Genomic DNA, 3,523 nt, shown 5'->3' with positions numbered 1-3,523 from the left:
TGGCTACTTAATATGTAAGGAGTTGGGAAATGGGGTGGTGATAAACACATGTATTTCTAGTGCTCAGGCTAAGCTAGGAGGATCACAAGTTCAAGGACAGCCTATGCTAAATAGTGAGATTTTAGTAAGCATGGGCTATTATATAGTAACATCTTGTGTCAAAAAGGAAACAATTAAAAAATAAGCAATAAAAAAATAGGCTACTGGGCTGGAGAGATGGCTCAGCAGTTAAGAACACCGACTGCTCTTCCGAAGGTCCTGAGTTCAAATCCCAGCAACCACACGGTGGCTCACAACCACCTGTAATGAGATTTGACGCCCTCTTCTGGTGTGTCTGAAGACAGCTACAGTGTACTTACATATAATAAATAAATAAATCTTTAATAAATAAATAATAGGCTACTAATACCTACATCAGAACAGTTCCAAGGATCAGGTAAAATAATTTGAGTGGACAAGCAAATGACAGCCCTTTCATCTTGAAGCTGATACAAAGCTTCAGTGAAAATATCACCTCATTGCACAGTAAAACCTGACAGTCAAGAAATTGAACCTTTCTCTTTTCCTTCCTGGGCTTTTTTTCCCTTGGTGTTTTGAGACAGGTCGCACTGTATAGCCCTGGCTGGCCTGGAACTTGTTATATAGACCAGGCTGGCCTCAAACCCAAAGAGGTACATCTGCCTTTGGCTCCCTAGTACTGAAATTAAAGGGATGCACCATTATGCCTGGCTCTCGGGGTTTTTGTTTGGTTGGGTTTTGTTGTTTGTTTTTTTGTGTTCTGGGGTTTTCTTTTTTGTTTGTTTGTTTTGGGTTTTTGTTTTGTTCTTTTTTGTTTTTTGAGACAGGGTTTCTCTGTGTAATAGTCCTGGTTATAGTGGGTTTCATACCCAAGGCTATCTTAGATAGCACAGTAAGACCATGTCTCAGTAAACATCAGAAAAAAAAAGGGCTGGAAAGATAGCTCAGCAGTTAAGAGCACTGGCTGCTCTTCCAGAGGTCCTGAGTTCAACTCCCAGCAATCACATGGTGGCTCACATCCATCTGTAATGGGATCTGATGCCCTTTTCTGGTGTGTCTGAAGTCAGCTACAGTGTACTCACATATATAAAATAAATACATTTTTTAAAAAAATCACTCGGGGCAGTGGTGGTGCACGCCTTTAATCCCAGCACTTGGGAGGCAGAGGCAGGCAGATTTCTGAATTCGAGGCCAGCCTGGTCTACAGAGTGAGTTCCAGGACAGCCAGGGCTATACAGAGAAACCCTGTCTCAAAACAAAACAAAACAAAACAAAACAAAAACCAAACCAAACCAAATAAAACAAGAAATCAGAAAAAAAATACCCTCAAAGTCCCAGAGATCTGGGATGTGAGAGGCTCCCAGGACTCAGTGGGGGTGACCTTACCTGAAATGCCCAGCAGTGGAAAGATGGAACCTGAAGATACTACCTAAAGTAGATAGACAGGGATTCCAGTGGAGGGATAGGGACACACACCCAGCTTCAAAATTTTTGACCCAGAATTGTTCCTGTCTAAAGGAAATGCAGGGACAAAGTTGAACAGAAATTGAAGAGAAGGTCACCCAGTGACTGGCCCAAGTTCGGATCCATTCCATGTGCAGACACCAAACCCTGACACTATTCCTGATGTCAAGATGGGCTTGCAGACAGGAGCCTAGCATGGTTGTCCTCTGAGAGGCTCTACCAACAGCTGACTGAGACAGATGCAGATACTTAACAGCCAATTATAGGACTGAGGTCAGAGACCCCTATGGAAGAGTTAGGAGAAGGACTGAAGGAGCTGAAGAGGGTGGCAACCCCATAGGAAGAACAACAGGATCATCCTGAACCTCTGGGAGCTCTCAGAGACTGAGCCACCAGCCAAAGAGTGTACATGGGCTGGTCTATGACCCCTGGCACATATGTAGCAGAGGACTGCCTTGTCTGGCCTCAGTGGGAGAGAATGCCTAATCATGAAGAGACTTGAAGCCCCACAAAAAGGATATGCTGGTGGGGGGTCATGTGGGGATGAGTGAGCACCCTCTCAGAGGCAAAGGGAAGGGGAGATGGGGTGAAGAACTCTGGGAGGGTGGACTGAAAAGAGGGGCAATACTTGGAATGTAAATACATAAAATAATTTAATAAAAAAAGGAAAAGGAAAAAAATCGCAGTGACTAGAAAGGATAGATTAGTAAGAGTAATAGTTAATATTTTACATGATGCTTATTAGATTGTCACAAAGGAAGATGTGGGCCAGAGATAGAAAGGTGAGTGAATGCTTTACATGAAATGTTGGAGGTCATAGGCAAAACTGCATGTCTGGAAGAGGAGTCACATAAGAGAAAGGCTAGGGTGAAATGGCCAGGTAGAAAAAGAAGCTGAACTGGAGTGGTCAGAGTGGTAGGCCAACAATGAAGAATGGGCCTGGGAAGCCTGTGGATGAAAGGTGCTTCCAAGAAGAAGCCATCTTCAGTGTCACAATTTGCTTCTTAGGTCAAGGAAGATGAAGACTAAACATATCCATTGGATTTAGTGACTTGGTGACCAACTATGACCTTATCATAAACTGAGTTTTGGAGGCCAGATTCAAATGTACAGAATGGGAGTGAGCAAACAAGCAGCCAGGCACAATGACAAACATCTGTAATCCTAGCATTTGGGAGGTGGAGGCAGGAGAATCAGTCGACCTTGACCCAGTTACATAACAAGTTTCAGGCTAACTTGAGCTGCATGAGACAAACTACAAAAAAGAACAAAACAAAAAAATCAAGACAGGAAAGATGTATATGGATAGGGGTGGGTAATGCAAGGCTCTGGGGAGATCTGACCATGTTTAGACACCTCAATGAAAGGAGAAGGCTGATTAAACAGGAGATAGAATAGATAGTACCAGAAGGCTTCTAGAAAGGGAATCAGATCAGGTACAAACATAATGGGTTGAAGAAGTGTTAGGTCCAGGGCTGGAGCTTAGCAGTAAAGTACTTGCCTAGCATTTACAGGGCTCAGGGCTCAGTCTACTCACTCCCTGAGATTAAAGACCTGACTCATAAAAACAAGTGTAAAAGGAGGAAAGGAAGAGCATTTGTACTACTGCGAGCAAACGTTGATCTGATGGTAGGAGAGGAGGCTTCAGATGATCTACACAAAGCACTTAGCATAAGGCCCGGCATGTTAGTTTGTGTGAACCAGAAATGTCACCTATGGATGCCATTATTGTCAGGAGATTGAAAGCAGGAGATAGGCCTAGTTGGAGCAAGTAGGTGACAGGGCCATAGCCCTCAACGGTATACTTGTTGAAGTTCCCCTACTATCTCTCTGCCTCTGGTCTGCCAGGAGGTGAGCTGCTTGCTTTTCTTTACTACATCCTCTCTACCTTCCTTTCTTTCTTTTTTTAAAGATTTATTTATTTATTTTATGTATATGAGTACACTATAGCTGTTCAGGTGGTTGTGAGCCTTCATGTGGTTGCTGGGATTTGAACTCAGGATCTTCAGAAGAGCAGTCAGTGCTCTTAACTGCTGAGCCA

The sequence above is a fragment of the Mastomys coucha genome, chromosome X (assembly GCF_008632895.1).
Source record: "Mastomys coucha isolate ucsf_1 chromosome X, UCSF_Mcou_1, whole genome shotgun sequence".
NCBI classification, from domain to species: domain Eukaryota; kingdom Metazoa; phylum Chordata; class Mammalia; order Rodentia; family Muridae; genus Mastomys; species Mastomys coucha.
This window is presented reverse-complemented; position numbering follows the sequence as displayed.